This window comes from Camelus dromedarius, unplaced genomic scaffold (genome assembly GCF_036321535.1).
Source record: "Camelus dromedarius isolate mCamDro1 unplaced genomic scaffold, mCamDro1.pat HAP1_SCAFFOLD_158, whole genome shotgun sequence".
Taxonomy (NCBI): domain Eukaryota; kingdom Metazoa; phylum Chordata; class Mammalia; order Artiodactyla; family Camelidae; genus Camelus; species Camelus dromedarius.
Window position 1 is genome coordinate 1,126,677 of NW_026989827.1, and position 23,235 is coordinate 1,149,911.

The following is a 23,235-nucleotide window of genomic DNA, read 5'->3' on the forward strand; positions in this document are numbered from 1 at the left end:
ATACATATATATGGGGAAGTACTCGCTCCAAATCGGTTTTAGAGTGAAAACTGCAGGAACTTCAAACAGGCACTAAGAAACAGACTGAGAAACCAGAGTGAAATTTTCTCATGCAAACCGTTCCATTTGTGCTAGATGAACGAACGTCTCTCCACATGCTCAGTTCTGAGAGATAAGTGTGTGTGAAAGCCGTCCTTCACATAGCTTGATGGGAACACAAAGTTTCTTTTCAGTTGCAAACTCCAATCCATACATATATATGGGGACGTAAAAGCTCCAATCTGTTTTACATTGAAAACTGCAGGAACTTCAAACCGGCACTAGGAAACAGACTGAGAAACCAGAACAAAATTTTCTCCTTCAACCCGTTCCCTTTGTGCTAGATGAACGAACGTCTCTCCACATGCTCAGTTCTGAGAGATAAGGGTGTGTGAAAGCCGTCTTTCAACTAGCAAGTTGGGAACACAAATTTTCTTTTCATTGGCAAAAACCTCTCCATACATATATATGGGTAGGTACTAGCTCCAACTCAGTTTTACACTGAAAACAGCAGGAACTTCAAACCGGCACTAGAAAACAGACTGAGAAACCAGAATAAAAGTTTCTCCTGCAACCCGTTCCCTTTGTGCTAGATGAAAGAACGTCTCTCCACATGCTCAGTTCTGAGAGATAATTGTGTGTGAAAGCCGTCCTTCACATATCTTGTTGGGAACACAAAGTTTCTTTTCAGTTGCAAACCCAACTCCATACATATAAATGGGGATGTAAAAGCTCCAACTCGGTTTTACAGTGAAAACTGCAGGAACTTCAAACCGGCACTAGGAAACAGACTGAGAAACCAGAGTAAAAGTTTCCCCTGCAAACCGTTACCTTTTTGCTAGATGAACGAACGTCTCTGCACATGCTCAGTTCTGAGAGATTAGGGTGTGTGAAAGCCGATCTTCACCTAGCCTGTTTGGAACACAAAGTTTCTTTTCAGTTGCTAACTCGAATCCATACATATATAAGGGGAGGTGCTAGCTACAACTCGATTTTACAGTGATAACTTCAGGAACTTCAAACCGGCACTACGAAACAGGCTGAGAATCCAGATGAAAAGTTTCTCCAGCATCCCGTTCCATTTGTGCTAGATGAACTAACGTCTGTCCACATGCTCAGTTATGAGAGATAAGGGTGTGTGAAAGCCGTCCTTCACCTAGGTTGTTGGGAAAACAAAGATACTTTTCATTTGCAAACTCCACTCCATACATATATATGGGGAGGTACTAGCTCCAAATCGGTTTTACAGTGAAAACTGCAGGAACATCAAACCGGCACTGGGAAACAGACGGAGAAACCAGAGTAAAATTTTCACTGCAAACCGTTCATTTTTGCTAGATGAAAGAACGTCTCTCCACATGCTCACTTCTTAGAGATAAGTGTCTGTAAAATCCTCCCTTCAACTAGCTTGCAGGGAAAACATAGTTTCCTTTAAGTTGCAATCTAAAATACATACATATATATGGGGATGTACAAGCCCCACCTCGGTTTTACAGTGAAAACTGCAGGAACTTCAAAGCGGCACTAGAAAACAGACTGAGAAACCAGAGTAAAAGTTTCTACTGCAAACCGTTCCGTTTGTGCTAGATGAACGAACGTCTCTCCAGAATGTCATTTCTGACAAATAAGTGTGTGTGAAAGCCGTCCTTCACCAAGCTAGTTGGGAACACAAAGTTTACTTTCAGTTGCAAACTCAACTCCATACATATATATGGGGATGTACTAGCTCCAACTCGGTTTTACAGTGAAAACTGCAGGAACTTCCAACCGGCACTAGGAAACAGACTGAGAATCCAGAGTAAAAGTTTCTCCTGCAACCCGTTCCCTTTGTGCTAGATGAACGAACGTCTCTCCCCATGCTCAGTTCTGAGAGATGAGTGTGTGTGAAAGCCCTCCTTCACATATGTTGTTGGGAACACAAAGATTCTTTTCAATTGCAAACTACACACCATAAATATATAAGGGTAAATACTAGCTCCAACTCGGTTTTACAGTGAAAAATTCAGGAAGGTCATACCGTCTCTAAGAAATACATTAAGAAACCAGTGTAAAAATTAGACTTGTAACATATTCCCTTTGTTCTAGAAAAACGAACGGCTCTCCCCATGCTCAGTTCTTTGATATAAATGTGTGTGAAAGCCGTACTTCCCATTGCGTATTGGAATCACAAAGTTTCTTTTCAGTTGCAAAATACATTGCATAAATTTTTATGGGGTGGTACGTGCTCCAGCTCGGTTTTACAGTGAAAAATTCAGGAACTTCAAACCGAAACTAGGAAACAGACTGAGAATTCTGAGTAATAGTTTCTCCTGCAACCCATTCCATTTGTGCTAGATGAACGAACGTCTCTTCACATGCTCAGTTCTTAGAGATATCTTTGTGTGAAATCCGTCCTTCCCCTAGCTTGTTGGGAACCCAAACTTTCTTTTAAGATGCAAACTACCCTCCATACATATATATGGGGAATTACTAGCTGTAACTCGGTTTTACAGTGAAAACTGCAGGAACATTAAACCGGAACTAGGAAACAAAACGGAGAAACCAGAGTAAAATTTTCACTGCAAAACGTTCATTATTTGCTAGATGAAAGAACGTCTCTCCACATGCTCAGTTCTTAGAGATAAGTGTCTGTAAAATCCGCCCTTCAACTAGCTTGCAGGGAAAACATAGTTTCCTTTTAGTTGCAATCTAAAATCCATACATATATATGGGGATGTACAAGCCCTACCTCGGTTTTACAGTGAAAACTGCGGAAACTTCAAAGCGGCACTAGAAAACAGACTGAGAAACCAGAGTAAAAGTTCCTACTGCAAACCGTTCCGTTTGTGCTAGATGAACGAACGTCTTACCAGAATGTCATTTCTGACAAATAAGTGTGTGTGAAAGCCGTACTTCACCTAGCTAGCTGGGAACACAAAGTTTATTTTCAGTTGCAAACTCCACTCCATATATATATGGGGAGGTACTAGCTCCAACTCGGTTTTACAGTGAAAACTGCAGGAACTTCCAACCGGCACTAGGAAACAGACTGAGAAACCTGAGTAAAAGTTTCTCCTGCAACCCGTTCCCTTTGTGCTAGATGAAGGAACGTCTCTCCACATGCTCAGTTCTGAGAGATAATTGTGTGTGAAAGCCGTCCTTCACCTAGCTTGTTGGGAACACATAGTTTCTTTTCAGGTTCAAATACCTCTCCATACATATATATGGGGAGGTACAAGCTCCAACTCTGTTTTACAGTGAAAACTGCAGGAACTTCAAAACGCCACTAGGAAACAGACTGCGAAACCAGATTATAAGTTTCCCCTGCAACCCGTTCCCATTGTGCTACATGAACGAACGTCTCTTCCCATGCTCAGTTGTGAGAGATAAGTGTGTGTGAAAGCCGTCCTTCACCTAGCTTGTTGGGAACACAAAGATTCTTTTCAGTTGCAAACACCTCTCCATACATATATATGGGGAGGTACTAGCTCCAACTCGGTTTTACAGTGAAAACTGCAGGAACATCAATCCGGCACTAGGAAACAGACTGAGAATCCAGACTAAAAGTTTCCCATGCAACCCGTTCCATTTGTGCTAGATGAACGAACGTCTCTCCACATGCTCAGTTGTGAGATATAAGTGTGTGTGAAAGCCGAACTTCACCTAGTTTTTGGGAACACAATGTTTCTTTTCAGTTGCAAACTCCACTCCATACATATATATGGGGAGGTACTCGCTCCAAATCGGTTTTAGAGTGAAAACTGCAGGAACTTCAAACAGGCACTAAGAAACAGACTGAGAAACCAGAGTGAAATTTTCTCATGCAAACCGTTCCATTTGTGCTAGATGAACGAACGTCTCTCCACATGCTCAGTTCTGAGAGATAAGTGTGTGTGAAAGCCGTCCTTCACCTAGCTTGTTGGGAACACAAAGTTTCTTTTCAGTTGCAAACACCTCTCCATACATATATATGGGGAGGTACCAGCGACAACTCTGTTTTACAGTGAAAACTGCATAAACTTCAAACCGGCACTAGGAAAAAGACTGAGAAACCAGAATAATAGTTTCCCCTGCAACCCGTTACCTTTGTGCTAGATGAACGAACGTCTCTCCACATGCTCACTTCTGAGAGATAAGGGTGTGTGAAAGCAGTCCTTCACCTAGCTTGTTGGGAACACAAAGATTATTTTCAGTGGCAAACCCCAATCCATATATATATAAGGGTACGTACTAGCTCCATCTCGGTTTTACAGTGAACACTGCAGGAACTTCAAACCGGCACTAGGAAACAGACTGGAAATCCAGATTAAAAGTTTCTCCTGCAACCCGTTAACTTTGTGCTAGATGAACGAACGTCTCTCCACATGCTCAGTTCTGAGAGATAAGGGTGTCTGAAAGCCGTACTTAACCTAGCTTGTTGGGAACACAAAGTTTCTTTTCAGTGGCCAACACCACTCCATACATATTTATGGGGAGGTACTAGCCCCAAATCGGTTTTACAGTGAAAACTTCAGGAACTTCAAACAGGCACTAGGAAACAGACTGAGAAACCAGAGTGAAAGTTTCTCCAGCAACTCGTTCCATATGTGCTAGATGAACGAAAGTCTCTCCACATGCTCTGTTCTGAGAGATAATGGTGTGTGAAAGCAGTCCTTCACGTAGCTTGTTGGGAATACAAAGTTTCTTTTCAGTTGCAAACACCTCTCCATACATATATATGGGGAGGTACCAGCGCCAACTCTGTTTTACAGTGAAAACTGCAGGAACTTCAAAGCGGCACAAGGAATCAGACGGAGAAACTAGAGTAAAATTTCACCTGCAACCCGTTCCCTTTTTGCTAGATGAACGAACGTCTCTCAACATGCTCAGTTCTGAGAGATAAGTGTGTGTGAAAGCCGTCCTTCAACTAGGTTGTTGTGAAAACAAACTTTCTGTTCAATTGCAAACTCCACTCCATACATATATATGGGGAGGTACTAGCTCCAACTCGGTTTTTCAGTGAAAACTGCAGGAACTTCCAACCGGCACTAGGAAACAGACTGAGATTCCAGAGTAAAAGTTTCTCCTGCAACCCTTTCCCTTTTTGCTAGATGAACGAACGTCTCTCCCCTTGCTCAGTTCTGAGATTTGAGTGTGTGTGAAAGCCCTCCTTCACCTATGTTGTTGGGAACACAAAGTTTCTTTTCAATTGCTAACTACACACCATATATATATAAGTGTAAATACTGGCTCCAACTCGGATTTACAGTGAAAAATTCAGGAAGTTCATACCGTCTCTAAGAAATACAGTAAGAAACCAGTGTAAAAAATTAGACTTGTAACAAATTCCCTTTGTTCTATATGAACGATGTGCTCTCCCCATGCTCAGTTCTTTGATATAAATGTGTGTGAAATCCGTACTTCACATTGCGTGTTGGAAACACAAAGTTTCTTTTCAGTTGCAAACTACATTCCATACATTTTTATGGGTTGGTACGAGCTCCAGCTCGGTTTTACAGCGAAAATTTCAGGAACTTCAAACCGCAAGTAGGAAACAGACTGAGAATTCTGAGTAATAGTTTCTCCTGCAACCCATTCCATTTGTGCTAGATGAAAGAACGTCTCTCCACATGCTCACTTCTTAGAGATAAGTGTCTGTAAAATCCTCCCTTCAACTAGCTTGCAGGGAAAACATAGTTTCCTTTAAGTTGCAATCTAAAATACATACATATATATGGGGATGTACAAGCCCCACCTCGGTTTTACAGTGAAAACTGCAGGAACTTCAAAGCGGCACTAGAAAACAGACTGAGAAACCAGAGTAAAAGTTTCTACTGCAAACCGTTCCGTTTGTGCTAGATGAACGAACGTCTCTCCAGAATGTCATTTCTGACAAATAAGTGTGTGTGAAAGCCGTCCTTCACCAAGCTAGTTGGGAACACAAAGTTTACTTTCAGTTGCAAACTCAACTCCATACATATATATGGGGATGTACTAGCTCCAACTCGGTTTTACAGTGAAAACTGCAGGAACTTCCAACCGGCACTAGGAAACAGACTGAGAATCCAGAGTAAAAGTTTCTCCTGCAACCCGTTCCCTTTGTGCTAGATGAACGAACGTCTCTCCCCATGCTCAGTTCTGAGAGATGAGTGTGTGTGAAAGCCCTCCTTCACATATGTTGTTGGGAACACAAAGATTCTTTTCAATTGCAAACTACACACCATAAATATATAAGGGTAAATACTAGCTCCAACTCGGTTTTACAGTGAAAAATTCAGGAAGGTCATACCGTCTCTAAGAAATACATTAAGAAACCAGTGTAAAAATTAGACTTGTAACATATTCCCTTTGTTCTAGAAAAACGAACGGCTCTCCCCATGCTCAGTTCTTTGATATAAATGTGTGTGAAAGCCGTACTTCCCATTGCGTATTGGAATCACAAAGTTTCTTTTCAGTTGCAAAATACATTGCATAAATTTTTATGGGGTGGTACGTGCTCCAGCTCGGTTTTACAGTGAAAAATTCAGGAACTTCAAACCGAAACTAGGAAACAGACTGAGAATTCTGAGTAATAGTTTCTCCTGCAACCCATTCCATTTGTGCTAGATGAACGAACGTCTCTTCACATGCTCAGTTCTTAGAGATATCTTTGTGTGAAATCCGTCCTTCCCCTAGCTTGTTGGGAACCCAAACTTTCTTTTAAGATGCAAACTACCCTCCATACATATATATGGGGAATTACTAGCTGTAACTCGGTTTTACAGTGAAAACTGCAGGAACATTAAACCGGAACTAGGAAACAAAACGGAGAAACCAGAGTAAAATTTTCACTGCAAAACGTTCATTATTTGCTAGATGAAAGAACGTCTCTCCACATGCTCAGTTCTTAGAGATAAGTGTCTGTAAAATCCGCCCTTCAACTAGCTTGCAGGGAAAACATAGTTTCCTTTTAGTTGCAATCTAAAATCCATACATATATATGGGGATGTACAAGCCCTACCTCGGTTTTACAGTGAAAACTGCGGAAACTTCAAAGCGGCACTAGAAAACAGACTGAGAAACCAGAGTAAAAGTTCCTACTGCAAACCGTTCCGTTTGTGCTAGATGAACGAACGTCTTACCAGAATGTCATTTCTGACAAATAAGTGTGTGTGAAAGCCGTACTTCACCTAGCTAGCTGGGAACACAAAGTTTATTTTCAGTTGCAAACTCCACTCCATATATAAATGGGGAGGTACTAGCTCCAACTCGGTTTTACAGTGAAAACTGCAGGAACTTCCAACCGGCACTAGGAAACAGACTGAGAAACCTGAGTAAAAGTTTCTCCTGCAACCCGTTCCCTTTGTGCTAGATGAAGGAACGTCTCTCCACATGCTCAGTTCTGAGAGATAATTGTGTGTGAAAGCCGTCCTTCACCTAGCTTGTTGGGAACACATAGTTTCTTTTCAGGTTCAAATACCTCTCCATACATATATATGGGGAGGTACAAGCTCCAACTCTGTTTTACAGTGAAAACTGCAGGAACTTCAAAACGCCACTAGGAAACAGACTGCGAAACCAGATTATAAGTTTCCCCTGCAACCCGTTCCCATTGTGCTACATGAACGAACGTCTCTTCCCATGCTCAGTTGTGAGAGATAAGTGTGTGTGAAAGCCGTCCTTCACCTAGCTTGTTGGGAACACAAAGATTCTTTTCAGTTGCAAACACCTCTCCATACATATATATGGGGAGGTACTAGCTCCAACTCGGTTTTACAGTGAAAACTGCAGGAACATCAATCCGGCACTAGGAAACAGACTGAGAATCCAGACTAAAAGTTTCCCATGCAACCCGTTCCATTTGTGCTAGATGAACGAACGTCTCTCCACATGCTCAGTTGTGAGATATAAGTGTGTGTGAAAGCCGAACTTCACCTAGTTTTTGGGAACACAATGTTTCTTTTCAGTTGCAAACTCCACTCCATACATATATATGGGGAGGTACTCGCTCCAAATCGGTTTTAGAGTGAAAACTGCAGGAACTTCAAACAGGCACTAAGAAACAGACTGAGAAACCAGAGTGAAATTTTCTCATGCAAACCGTTCCATTTGTGCTAGATGAACGAACGTCTCTCCACATGCTCAGTTCTGAGAGATAAGTGTGTGTGAAAGCCGTCCTTCACCTAGCTTGTTGGGAACACAAAGTTTCTTTTCAGTTGCAAACACCTCTCCATACATATATATGGGGAGGTACCAGCGACAACTCTGTTTTACAGTGAAAACTGCATAAACTTCAAACCGGCACTAGGAAAAAGACTGAGAAACCAGAATAATAGTTTCCCCTGCAACCCGTTACCTTTGTGCTAGATGAACGAACGTCTCTCCACATGCTCACTTCTGAGAGATAAGGGTGTGTGAAAGCAGTCCTTCACCTAGCTTGTTGGGAACACAAAGATTATTTTCAGTGGCAAACCCCAATCCATATATATATAAGGGTACGTACTAGCTCCATCTCGGTTTTACAGTGAACACTGCAGGAACTTCAAACCGGCACTAGGAAACAGACTGGAAATCCAGATTAAAAGTTTCTCCTGCAACCCGTTAACTTTGTGCTAGATGAACGAACGTCTCTCCACATGCTCAGTTCTGAGAGATAAGGGTGTCTGAAAGCCGTACTTAACCTAGCTTGTTGGGAACACAAAGTTTCTTTTCAGTGGCCAACACCACTCCATACATATTTATGGGGAGGTACTAGCCCCAAATCGGTTTTACAGTGAAAACTTCAGGAACTTCAAACAGGCACTAGGAAACAGACTGAGAAACCAGAGTGAAAGTTTCTCCAGCAACTCGTTCCATATGTGCTAGATGAACGAAAGTCTCTCCACATGCTCTGTTCTGAGAGATAATGGTGTGTGAAAGCAGTCCTTCACGTAGCTTGTTGGGAATACAAAGTTTCTTTTCAGTTGCAAACACCTCTCCATACATATATATGGGGAGGTACCAGCGCCAACTCTGTTTTACAGTGAAAACTGCAGGAACTTCAAAGCGGCACAAGGAATCAGACGGAGAAACTAGAGTAAAATTTCACCTGCAACCCGTTCCCTTTTTGCTAGATGAACGAACGTCTCTCAACATGCTCAGTTCTGAGAGATAAGTGTGTGTGAAAGCCGTCCTTCAACTAGGTTGTTGTGAAAACAAACTTTCTGTTCAATTGCAAACTCCACTCCATACATATATATGGGGAGGTACTAGCTCCAACTCGGTTTTTCAGTGAAAACTGCAGGAACTTCCAACCGGCACTAGGAAACAGACTGAGATTCCAGAGTAAAAGTTTCTCCTGCAACCCTTTCCCTTTTTGCTAGATGAACGAACGTCTCTCCCCTTGCTCAGTTCTGAGATTTGAGTGTGTGTGAAAGCCCTCCTTCACCTATGTTGTTGGGAACACAAAGTTTCTTTTCAATTGCTAACTACACACCATATATATATAAGTGTAAATACTGGCTCCAACTCGGATTTACAGTGAAAAATTCAGGAAGTTCATACCGTCTCTAAGAAATACAGTAAGAAACCAGTGTAAAAAATTAGACTTGTAACAAATTCCCTTTGTTCTATATGAACGATGTGCTCTCCCCATGCTCAGTTCTTTGATATAAATGTGTGTGAAATCCGTACTTCACATTGCGTGTTGGAAACACAAAGTTTCTTTTCAGTTGCAAACTACATTCCATACATTTTTATGGGTTGGTACGAGCTCCAGCTCGGTTTTACAGCGAAAATTTCAGGAACTTCAAACCGCAAGTAGGAAACAGACTGAGAATTCTGAGTAATAGTTTCTCCTGCAACCCATTCCATTTGTGCTAAATGAACGAACGTCTCTTCACATGCTCAGTTGTTAGAGATAACATTGTGTGAAATCCGTCCTTCCCCCAGCTTGTTGGGAACCCAAAATTTCTTTTAAGATGCAAACTACCCTCCATACATATATATGGGGAATTACTAGCTGTAACTCGGTTTTACAGTGAAAACTGCAGGAACATCAAACCGGCACTGGGAAACAGACGGAGAAACCAGAGTAAAATTTTCACTGCAAACCGTTCATTTTTGCTAGATGAAAGAACGTCTATCCACATGCTCACTTCTTAGAGATAAGTGTCTGTAAAATCCTCCCTTCAACTAGCTTGCAGGGAAAACATAGTTTCCTTTAAGTTGCAATCTAAAATACATACATATATATGGGGATGTACAAGCCCCACCTCGGTTTTACAGTGAAAACTGCAGGAACTTCAAAGCGGCACTAGAAAACAGACTGAGAAACCAGAGTAAAAGTTTCTACTGCAAACCGTTCCGTTTGTGCTAGATGAACGAACGTCTCTCCAGAATGTCATTTCTGACAAATAAGTGTGTGTGAAAGCCGTCCTTCACCAAGCTAGTTGGGAACACAAAGTTTACTTTCAGTTGCAAACTCAACTCCATACATATATATGGGGATGTACTAGCTCCAACTCGGTTTTACAGTGAAAACTGCAGGAACTTCCAACCGGCACTAGGAAACAGACTGAGAATCCAGAGTAAAAGTTTCTCCTGCAACCCGTTCCCTTTGTGCTAGATGAACGAACGTCTCTCCCCATGCTCAGTTCTGAGAGATGAGTGTGTGTGAAAGCCCTCCTTCACATATGTTGTTGGGAACACAAAGATTCTTTTCAATTGCAAACTACACACCATAAATATATAAGGGTAAATACTAGCTCCAACTCGGTTTTACAGTGAAAAATTCAGGAAGGTCATACCGTCTCTAAGAAATACATTAAGAAACCAGTGTAAAAATTAGACTTGTAACATATTCCCTTTGTTCTAGAAAAACGAACGGCTCTCCCCATGCTCAGTTCTTTGATATAAATGTGTGTGAAAGCCGTACTTCCCATTGCGTATTGGAATCACAAAGTTTCTTTTCAGTTGCAAAATACATTGCATAAATTTTTATGGGGTGGTACGTGCTCCAGCTCGGTTTTACAGTGAAAAATTCAGGAACTTCAAACCGAAACTAGGAAACAGACTGAGAATTCTGAGTAATAGTTTCTCCTGCAACCCATTCCATTTGTGCTAGATGAACGAACGTCTCTTCACATGCTCAGTTCTTAGAGATATCTTTGTGTGAAATCCGTCCTTCCCCTAGCTTGTTGGGAACCCAAACTTTCTTTTAAGATGCAAACTACCCTCCATACATATATATGGGGAATTACTAGCTGTAACTCGGTTTTACAGTGAAAACTGCAGGAACATTAAACCGGAACTAGGAAACAAAACGGAGAAACCAGAGTAAAATTTTCACTGCAAAACGTTCATTATTTGCTAGATGAAAGAACGTCTCTCCAGATGCTCAGTTCTTAGAGATAAGTGTCTGTAAAATCCGCCCTTCAACTAGCTTGCAGGGAAAACATAGTTTCCTTTTAGTTGCAATCTAAAATCCATACATATATATGGGGATGTACAAGCCCTACCTCGGTTTTACAGTGAAAACTGCGGAAACTTCAAAGCGGCACTAGAAAACAGACTGAGAAACCAGAGTAAAAGTTCCTACTGCAAACCGTTCCGTTTGTGCTAGATGAACGAACGTCTTTCCAGAATGTCGTTTCTGACAAATAAGTGTGTGTGAAAGCCGTACTTCACCTAGCTAGCTGGGAACACAAAGTTTATTTTCAGTTGCAAACTCCACTCCATATATATATGGGGAGGTACTAGCTCCAACTCGGTTTTACAGTGAAAACTGCAGGAACTTCCAACCGGCACTAGGAAACAGACTGAGAAACCTGAGTAAAAGTTTCTCCTGCAACCCGTTCCCTTTGTGCTAGATGAAAGAACGTCTCTCCACATGCTCAGTTCTGAGAGATAATTGTGTGTGAAAGCCGTCCTTCACCTAGCTTGTTGGGAACACATAGTTTCTTTTCAGGTTCAAATACATCTCCATACATATATATGGGGAGGTACAAGCTCCAACTCTGTTTTACAGTGAAAACTGCAGGAACTTCAAACCGGCACTAGGAAACAGACTGCGAAACCAGATTATAAGTTTCTCCTGCAACCCGTTCCCATTGTGCTACATGAACGAACGTCTCTTCCCATGCTCAGTTTTGAGAGATAAGTGTGTGTGAAAGCCGTCCTTCACCTAGCTTGTTGGGAACACAAAGATTCTTTTCAGTTGCAAACACCTCTCCATACATATATATGGGGAGGTACTAGCTCCAACACGGTTTTACAGTGAAAACTGCAGGAACATCAATCCGGCACTAGGAAACAGACTGAGAATCCAGACTAAAAGTTTCCCCTGCAACCCGTTCCAATTGTGCTAGATGAACGAACGTCTCTCCACATGCTCAGTTGTGAGAGATAAGTGTGTGTGAAAGCCGAACTTCACCTAGTTTTTGGGAACACAATGTTTCTTTTCAGTTGCAAACTCCACTCCATACATATATATGGGGAAGTACTCGCTCCAAATCGGTTTTAGAGTGAAAACTGCAGGAACTTCAAACAGGCACTAAGAAACAGACTGAGAAACCAGAGTGAAATTTTCTCATGCAAACCGTTCCATTTGTGCTAGATGAACGAACGTCTCTCCACATGCTCAGTTCTGAGAGATAAGTGTGTGTGAAAGCCGTCCTTCACATAGCTTGATGGGAACACAAAGTTTCTTTTCAGTTGCAAACTCCAATCCATACATATATATGGGGACGTAAAAGCTCCAATCTGTTTTACATTGAAAACTGCAGGAACTTCAAACCGGCACTAGGAAACAGACTGAGAAACCAGAACAAAATTTTTTCCTTCAACCCGTTCCCTTTGTGCTAGATGAACGAACGTCTCTCCACATGCTCATTTCTGAGAGATAAGGGTGTGTGAAAGCCGTCTTTCAACTAGCAAGTTGGGAACACAAATTTTCTTTTCATTGGCAAAAACCTCTCCATACATATATATGGGTAGGTACTAGCTCCAACTCAGTTTTACACTGAAAACAGCAGGAACTTCAAACCGGCACTAGAAAACAGACTGAGAAACCAGAATAAAAGTTTCTCCTGCAACCCGTTCCCTTTGTGCTAGATGAAAGAACGTCTCTCCACATGCTCAGTTCTGAGAGATAATTGTGTGTGAAAGCCGTCCTTCACATATCTTGTTGGGAACACAAAGTTTCTTTTCAGTTGCAAACCCAACTCCATACATATAAATGGGGATGTAAAAGCTCCAACTCGGTTTTACAGTGAAAACTGCAGGAACTTCAAACCGGCACTAGGAAACAGACTGAGAAACCAGAGTAAAAGTTTCCCCTGCAAACCGTTACCTTTTTGCTAGATGAACGAACGTCTCTGCACATGCTCAGTTCTGAGAGATTAGGGTGTGTGAAAGCCGATCTTCACCTAGCCTGTTTGGAACACAAAGTTTCTTTTCAGTTGCTAACTCGAATCCATACATATATAAGGGGAGGTGCTAGCTACAACTCGATTTTACAGTGATAACTTCAGGAACTTCAAACCGGCACTACGAAACAGGCTGAGAATCCAGATGAAAAGTTTCTCCAGCATCCCGTTCCATTTGTGCTAGATGAACTAAAGTCTGTCCACATGCTCAGTTATGAGAGATAAGGGTGTGTGAAAGCCGTCCTTCACCTAGGTTGTTGGGAAAACAAAGATACTTTTCATTTGCAAACTCCACTCCATACATATATATGGGGAGGTACTAGCTCCAAATCGGTTTTACAGTGAAAACTGCAGGAACATTAAACCGGCACTAGGAAATAAACGGAGAAACCAGAGTAAAATTTTCACTGCAAACCGTTCATTTTTGCTAGATGAAAGAACGTCTCTCCACATGCTCACTTCTTAGAGATAAGTGTCTGTAAAATCCTCCCTTCAACTAGCTTGCAGGGAAAACATAGTTTCCTTTAAGTTGCAATCTAAAATACATACATATATATGGGGATGTACAAGCCCCACCTCGGTTTTACAGTGAAAACTGCAGGAACTTCAAAGCGGCACTAGAAAACAGACTGAGAAACCAGAGTAAAAGTTTCTACTGCAAACCGTTCCGTTTGTGCTAGATGAACGAACGTCTCTCCAGAATGTCATTTCTGACAAATAAGTGTGTGTGAAAGCCGTCCTTCACCAAGCTAGTTGGGAACACAAAGTTTATTTTCAGTTGCAAACTCAACTCCATACATATATATGGGGATGTACTAGCTCCAACTCGGTTTTACAGTGAAAACTGCAGGAACTTCCAACCGGCACTAGGAAACAGACTGAGAATCCAGAGTAAAAGTTTCTCCTGCAACCCGTTCCCTTTGTGCTAGATGAACGAACGTCTCTCCCCATGCTCAGTTCTGAGAGATGAGTGTGTGTGAAAGCCCTCATTCACATATGTTGTTGGGAACACAAAGATTCTTTTCAATTGCAAACTACACACCATAAATATATAAGGGTAAATACTAGCTCCAACTCGGTTTTACAGTGAAAAATTCAGGAAGGTCATACGGTCTCTAAGAAATACAGTAAGAAACCAGTGTAAAAATTAGACTTGTAACATATTCCCTTTGTTCTAGAAAAACGAACGGCTCTCCCCATGCTCAGTTCTTTGATATAAATGTGTGTGAAAGCCGTACTTCCCATTGCGTGTTGGAATCACAAAGTTTCTTTTCAGTTGCAAAATACATTGCATAAATTTTTATGGGGTGGTACGTGCTCCAGCTCGGTTTTACAGTGAAAAATTCAGGAACTTCAAACCGAAACTAGGAATCAGACTGAGAATTCTGAGTAATAGTTTCTCCTGCAACCCATTCCATTTGTGCTAGATGAACGAACGTCTCTTCACATGCTCAGTTCTTAGAGATATCTTTGTGTGAAATCCGTCCTTCCCCTAGCTTGTTGGGAACCCAAACTTTCTTTTAAGATGCAAACTACCCTCCATACATATATATGGGGAATTACTAGCTGTAACTCGGTTTTACAGTGAAAACTGCAGGAACATTAAACCGGAACTAGGAAACAAAACGGAGAAACCAGAGTAAAATTTTCACTGCAAAACGTTCATTATTTGCTAGATGAAAGAACGTCTCTCCACATGCTCAGTTCTTAGAGATAAGTGTCTGTAAAATCCGCCCTTCAACTAGCTTGCAGGGAAAACATAGTTTCCTTTTAGTTGCAATCTAAAATCCATACATATATATGGGGATGTACAAGCCCTACCTCGGTTTTACAGTGAAAACTGCGGAAACTTCAAAGCGGCACTAGAAAACAGACTGAGAAACCAGAGTAAAAGTTCCTACTGCAAACCGTTCCCTTTGTGCTAGATGAAAGAACGTCTCTCCACATGCTCAGTTCTGAGAGATAATTGTGTGTGAAAGCCGTCCTTCACCTAGCTTGTTGGGAACACATAGTTTCTTTTCAGGTTCAAATACCTCTCCATACATATATATGGGGAGGTACAAGCTCCAACTCTGTTTTACAGTGAAAACTGCAGGAACTTCAAAACGCCACTAGGAAACAGACTGCGAAACCAGATTATAAGTTTCCCCTGCAACCCGTTCCATTTGTGCTAGATGAACGAACGTCTCTCCACATGCTCAGTTGTGAGAGATAAGTGTGTGTGAAAGCCGAACTTCACCTAGTTTTTGGGAACACAATGTTTCTTTTCAGTTGCAAACTCCACTCCATACATATATATGGGGAGGTACTCGCTCCAAATCGGTTTTAGAGTGAAAACTGCAGGAACTTCAAACAGGCACTAAGAAACAGACTGAGAAACCAGAGTGAAATTTTCTCATGCAAACCGTTCCATTTGTGCTAGATGAACGAACGTCTCTCCACATGCTCAGTTCTGAGAGATAAGTGTGTGTGAAAGCCGTCCTTCACATAGCTTGATGGGAACACAAAGTTTCTTTTCAGTTGCAAAATCCAATACATACATATATATGGGGACGTAAAAGCTCCAATCTGTTTTACATTGAAAACTGCAGGAACTTCAAACCGGCACTAGGAAACAGACTGAGAAACCAGAATAAAAGTTTCTCCTTCAACCCGTTCCCTTTGTGCTAGATGAACGAAAGTCTCTCCACATGCTCATTTCTGAGAGATAAGGGTGTGTGAAAGCCGTCTTTCAACTAGCAAGTTGGGAACACAAATTTTCTTTTCATTGGCAAAAACCTCTCCATACATATATATGGGTAGGTACTAGCTCCAACTCAGTTTTACACTGAAAACAGCAGGAACTTCAAACCTGCACTAGGAAACAGACTGAGAAACCAGAATAAAAGTTTCTCCTGCAACCCGTTCCCTTTGTGCTAGATGAAAGAACGTCTCTCCACATGCTCAGTTCTGAGAGATAAGTGTGTGTGAAAGCCGTCCTTCACATATCTTGTTGGGAACACAAAGTTTCTTTTCAGTTGCAAACCCAACTCCATTCATATAAATAGGGATGTAAAAGCTCCAACTCGGTTTTACAGTGAAAACTGCAGGAACTTCAAACCGGCACTAGGAAACAGACTGAGAAACCAGAGTAAAAGTTTCCCCTGCAAACCGTTACCTTTTTGCTAGATGAACGAACGTCTCTGCACATGCTCAGTTCTGAGAGATTAGGGTGTGTGAAAGCCGATCTTCACCTAGCCTGTTTGGAACACAAAGTTTCTTTTCAGTTGCTAACTCGAATCCATACATATATAAGGGGAGGTGCTAGCTACAACTCGATTTTACAGTGATAACTTCAGGAACTTCAAACCGGCACTACGAAACAGGCTGAGAATCCAGATGAAAAGTTTCTCCAGCATCCCGTTCCATTTGTGCTAGATGAACTAACGTCTGTCCACATGCTCAGTTATGAGAAATAAGGGTGTGTGAAAGCCGTCCTTCACCTAGGTTGTTGGGAAAACAAAGATACTTTTCATTTGCAAACTCCACTCCATACATATATATGGGGAGGTACTAGCTCCAAATCGGTTTTACAGTGAAAACTGCAGGAACATTAAACCGGCACTAGGAAATAAACGGAGAAACCAGAGTAAAATTTTAACTGCAAACCGTTCATTATTTGCTTGATGAACGAACGTCTCTCCACATGCTCAGTTCTTAGAGATAAGTGTCTGTAAAATCCGCCCTTCAACTAGCTTGCAGGGAAAACATAGTTTCCTTTTAGTTGCAATTTAAAATCCATACATATATATGGGGATGTACAAGCCCCACCTCGGTTTTACAGTGAAAACTGCAGGAACTTCAAAGCGGCACTAGAAAACAGACTGAGAAACCAGAGTAAAAGTTCCTACTGCAAACCGTTCCGTTTGTGCTAGATGAACGAACGTCTCTCCAGAATGTCATTTCTGACAAATAAGTGTGTGTGAAAGCCGTCCTTCACCTAGCTAGTTGGGAACACAAAGTTTATTTTCAGTTGCAAACTCCACTCCATATATATATGGGGAGGTACTAGCTCCAACTCGGTTTTACAGTGAAAACTGCAGGAACTTCAAACCGGCACTAGGAAACCGAATGAGAAACCAGATTAAAAGTTTCTCATGCAACCCGTTCCCTTTATGCTACATGAACGAACGTCTCTTCACATGCTCAGTTCTGAGAGATAAGTGTGTGTGAAAGCCGTCCTTCAACTAGGTTGTTGGGAAAACAAACTTTCTATTCAATTGCAAACTCCACTCCATACATATATATGGGGAGGTACTAGGTCCAACTCGGTTTTACAGTGAAAACTGCAGGAACTTCCAACCGGCACTAGGAAACAGACTGAGATTCCAGAGAAAAGGTTCTCCTGCAACCCGTTCCCTTTTTGCTAGATGAACGAACGTCTCTCCCCTTGCTCAGTTCTGAGAGTTGAGTGTGTGTGAAAGCCCTCCTTCACCTATGTTGTTGGGAACACAAAGTTTCTTTTCAATTGCAAACAACACACCATATATATATAAGTGTAAATACTGGCTCCAACTCGGTTTTTCAGTGAAAAATTCAGGAAGTTCATACCGTCTCTAAGAAATACAGTAAGAAACCAGTGTAAAAAATTAGACTTGTAACAATTTCCCTTTGTTCTATATGAACGATCTGCTCTCCCCATGCTCAGTTCTTTGATATAAATGTGTGTGAAAGCCGTACTTCACATTGCGTGTTGGAAACACAAAGTTTCTTTTCAGTTGCAAACTACATTCCATACATTTTTATGGGTTGGTACGAGCTCCAGCTCGGTTTTACAGTGAAAATTTCAGGAACTTCAAACCGCAAGAAGGAAACAGACTGAGAATTCTGAGTAATAGTTTCTCCTGCAACCCATTCCATTTGTGCTAAATGAACGAACGTCTCTTCACATGCTCAGTTGTTAGAGATAACATTGTGTGAAATCCGTCCTTCCCCCAGCTTGTTGGGAACCCAAAATTTCTTTTAAGATGCAAACTACCCTCCATATATATATATGGGGATGTACAAGCCCCACCTCGGTTTTACAGTGAAAACTGCAGGAACTTCAAAGCGGCACTAGAAAACAGACTGAGAAACCAGAGTAAAAGTTCCTACTGCAAACCGTTCCGTTTGTGCTAGATGAACGAACGTCTCTCCAGAATGTCATTTCTGACAAATAAGTGTGTGTGAAAGCCGTCCTTCACCTAGCTAGTTGGGAACACAAAGTTTATTTTCAGTTGCAAACTCCACTCCATATATATATGGGGAGGTACAAGCTCCAACTCGGTTTTACAGTGAAAACTGCAGGAACTTCAAACCGGCACTAGGAAACAGAATGAGAAACCAGATTAAAAGTTTCTCATGCAACCCGTTCCCTTTATGCTACATGAACGAACGTCTCTTCACATGCTCAGTTCTGAGAGATAAGTGTGTGTGAAAGCCGTCCTTCAACTAGGTTGTTGGGAAAACAAACTTTCTATTCAATTGCAAACTCCACTCCATACATATATATGGGGAGGTACTAGTTCCAACTCGGTTTTACAGTGAAAACTGCAGGAATTTCCAACCGGCACTAGGAAACAGACTGAGATTCCAGAGAAAAGTTTCTCCTGCAACCCGTTCCCTTTTTGCTAGATGAACGAACGTCTCTCCCCTTGCTCAGTTCTGAGAGTTGAGTGTGTGTGAAAGCCCTCCTTCACCTATGTTGTTGGGAACACAAAGTTTCTTTTCAATTGCAAACTACACACCATATATATATAAGTGTAAATACTGGCTCCAACTCGGTTTTTCAGTGAAAAATTCAGGAAGTTCATACCGTCTCTAAGAAATACAGTAAGAAACCAGTGTAACAAATTAGACTTGTAACATTTTCCCTTTGTTCTATATGAACGATCTGCTCTCCCCATGCTCAGTTCTTTGATATAAATGTGTGTGAAAGCCGTACTTCACATTGCGTGTTGGAAACACAAAGTTTCTTTTCAGTTGCAAACTACATTCCATACATTTTTATGGGTTGGTACGAGCTCCAGCTCGGTTTTACAGTGAAAATTTCAGGAACTTCAAACCGCAAGAAGGAAACAGACTGAGAATTCTGAGTAATAGTTTCTCCTGCAACCCATTCTATTTGTGCTAAATGAACGAACGTCTCTTCACATGCTCAGTTGTTAGAGATAACATTGTGTGAAATCCGTCCTTCCCCCAGCTTGTTGGGAACCCAAAATTTCTTTTAAGATGCAAACTACCCTCCATACATATATATGGGGAATTACTAGCTGTAACTCGGTTTTACAGTGAAAACTGCAGGAACATCATACCGGCACTAGGAAACAGACGGAGAAACCAGAGTAAAATCTTCACTGCAAACCGTTCATTTTTGCTAGATGAAAGAACGTCTCTCCACATGCTCAGTTCTTAGAGATAAGTGTCTGTAAAATCCTCCCTTCAACTAGCTTGCAGGGAAAACATAGTTTCCTTTAAGTTGCAATCTAAAATACATACATATATATGGGAATGTACAAGCCCCACCTCGGTTTTACAGTGAAAACTGCAGGAACTTCAAACCGGCACTAGGAAACAGACTGAGAAACCAGAGTAAAAGTTTCTACTGCAAACCGTTCCGTTTGTGCTAGATGAACGAAAGTCTCTCCAGAATGTCATTTCTGACAAATAAGTGTGTGTGAAAGCCGTCCTTCAATAAGCTAGTTGGGAACACAAAGTTTATTTTCAGTTGCAAACTCAACTCCATACATATATATGGGGATGTACTAGCTCCAACTCGGTTTTACAGTGAAAACTGCAGGAACTTCCAACCGGCACTAGGAAACAGACTGAGAATCCAGAGTAAAAGTTTCTCCTGCAACCCGTTCCCTTTGTGCTAGATGAACGAACGTCACTCCCCATGCTCAGTTCTGAGTGATGAGTGTGTGTGAAAGCCCTCCTTCACATATGTTGTTGGGAACACAAAGATTCTTTTCAATTGCAAACTACACACCATAAATATATAAGGGTAATTACTAGCTCCAACTCGGTTTTACAGTGAAAAATTCAGGAAAGTCATACCGTCTCTAAGAAATACAGTAAGAAACCAGTGTAAAAATTAGACTTGTAACATATTCCCTTTGTTCTAGAAAAACGAACGGCTCTCCCCATGCTCAGTTCTTTGATATAAATGTGTGTGAAAGCCGTACTTCCCATTGCGTGTTGGAATCACAAAGTTTCTTTTCAGTTGCAAAATACATTGCATAAATTTTTATGGGGTGGTACGTGCTCCAGCTCGGTTTTACAGTGAAAAATTCAGGAACTTCAAACCGAAACTAGGAAACAGACTGAGAATTCTGAGTAATAGTTTCTCCTGCAACCCATTCCATTTGTGCTAGATGAACGAACGTCTCTTCACATGCTCAGTTCTTAGAGATATCTTTGTGTGAAATCCGTCCTTCCCCTAGCTTGTTGGGAACCCAAACTTTCTTTTAAGATGCAAACTACCCTCCATACATATATATGGGGAATTACTAGCTGTAACTCGGTTTTACAGTGAAAACTGCAGGAACATTAAACCGGAACTAGGAAACAAAACGGAGAAACCAGAGTAAAATTTTCACTGCAAAACGTTCATTATTTGCTAGATGAAAGAACGTCTCTCCACATGCTCAGTTCTTAGAGATAAGTGTCTGTAAAATCCGCCCTTCAACTAGCTTGCAGGGAAAACATAGTTTCCTTTTAGTTGCAATCTAAAATCCATACATATATATGGGGATGTACAAGCCCTACCTCGGTTTTACAGTGAAAACTGCGGAAACTTCAAAGCGGCACTAGAAAACAGACTGAGAAACCAGAGTAAAAGTTCCTAATGCAAACCGTTCCCTTTGTGCTAGATGAAAGAACGTCTCTCCACATGCTCAGTTCTGAGAGATAATTGTGTGTGAAAGCCGTACTTCACCTAGCTAGCTGGGAACACAAAGTTTATTTTCAGTTGCAAATTCCACTCCATATATATATGGGGAGGTACTAGCTCCAACTCGGTTTTACAGTGAAAACTGCAGGAAATTCCAACCGGCACTAGGAAACAGATTGAGAAACCTGAGTAAAAGTTTCTCCTGCAACCCGTTCCCTTTGTGCTAGATGAAAGAACGTCTCTCCACATGCTCAGTTCTAAGAAATAATTGTGTGTGAAAGCCGTCCTTCACCTAGCTTGTTGGGAACACATAGATTCTTTTCAGGTTCAAATACCTCTCCATACATATATATGGGGAGGTACAAGCTCCAACTCTGTTTTACAGTGAAAACTGCAGGAACTTCAAAACGCCACTAGGAAACAGACTGCGAAACCAGATTATAAGTTTCTCCTGCAACCCGTTCCCATTGTGCTACATGAACGAACGTCTCTTCACATGCTCAGTTCTCTGAGATAAGTGTGTGTGAAAGCCGTCCTTCACCTAGCTTGTTGGGAACACAAAGTTTCTTTTCAGTTGCAAACTCCAATCCATACATATATATGGGGACGTAAAAGCTCCAATCTGTTTTACATTGAAAACTGCAGGAACTTCAAACCGGCACTAGGAAACAGACTGAGAAACCATAACAAAAGTTTCTCCTTCAACCCGTTCCCTTTGTGCTAGATGAACGAACGTCTCTCCACATGCTCATTTCTGAGAGATAAGGGTGTGTGAAAGCCGTCTTTCAACTAGCAAGTTGGGAACACAAATTTTCTTTTCATTAGCAAAAACCTCTCCATACATATATATGGGTAGGTACTAGCTCCAACTCAGTTTTACACTGAAAACAGCAGGAACTTCAAACCGGCACTAGGAAACAGACTGAGAAACCAGAATAAAAGTTTCTCCTTCAACCCGTTCCCTTTGTGCTAGATGAACGAACGTCTCTCCACATGCTCATTTCTGAGAGATAAAGATGTGTGAAAGCCGTCCTTCAAATATCTTGTTGGGAACACAAAGTTTCTTTTCAGTTGCAAACCCAACTCCATACATATAAATGGGGATGTAAAAGCTCCAACTCGCTTTTACAGTGAAAACTGCAGGAACTTCAAACCGGCACTAGGAAACAGACGGAGAAACCAGAGTAAAATCTTCACTGCAAACCGTTCATTTTTGCTAGATGAAAGAACGTCTCTCCACATGCTCAGTTGTTAGAGATAAGTGTCTGTAAAATCCTCCCTTCACCTAGCTTGCAGGGAAAACATAGTTTCCTTTAAGTTGCAATCTAAAATACATACATATATATGGGGATGTACAAGCCCCACCTCGGTTTTACAGTGAAAACTGCAGGAACTTCAAAGCGGCACTAGATAACAGACTGAGAAACCAGAGTAAAAGTTTCTACTGCAAACCGTTCCGTTTGTGCTAGATGAACGAACGTCTCTCCAGAATGTCATTTCTGACAAATAAGTGTGTGTGAAAGCCGCCCTTCACCAAGCTAGTTGGGAACACAAAGTTTAATTTCAGTTGCAAGCTCAACTCCATACATATATATGGGGATGTACTAGCTCCAACTCGGTTTTACAGTGAAAACTGCAGGAACTTCCAACCGGCACTAGGAAACAGACTGAGAATCCAGAGTAAAAGTTTCTCCTGCAAACCGTTCCCTTTGTGCTAGATGAACGAACGTCTCTCCCCATGCTCAGTTCTGAGTGATGAGTGTGTGTGAAAGCCCTCCTTCACATATGTTGTTGGGAACACAAAGATTCTTTTCAATTGCAAACTACACACCATAAATATATAAGGGTAAATACTAGCTCCAACTCGGTTTTACAGTGAAAAATTCAGGAAGGTCATACCGTCTCTAAGAAATACAGTAAGAAACCAGTGTAAAAATTAGA